We start from the raw sequence: 207 nt of genomic DNA, 5'->3' as shown, positions 1-207 counted from the left end.
CCCCCCCCCCCCCCCCCCCCCCAGTTCTCAAGCCATGTGTCATCTCTTTGGAAAGATTCCTAATCACCTTCCAGAAAATGAAAATTACATGCTGGAAATGTATTTTGAGTTTAACAACGTCGGTTAAGATTTTATGTTCTAATACTTAGAAGTGACAAAGATCTAATTTTATGTTGATTTTGGAGAGAGCATTTTCCCCAGAAAAGT

The sequence above is a fragment of the Theropithecus gelada genome, chromosome 2 (assembly GCF_003255815.1).
Source record: "Theropithecus gelada isolate Dixy chromosome 2, Tgel_1.0, whole genome shotgun sequence".
NCBI lineage: Eukaryota > Metazoa > Chordata > Mammalia > Primates > Cercopithecidae > Theropithecus > Theropithecus gelada.
The sequence above is the reverse complement of the archived record's forward strand: the minus strand, read 5'-3'. Positions refer to the sequence as shown.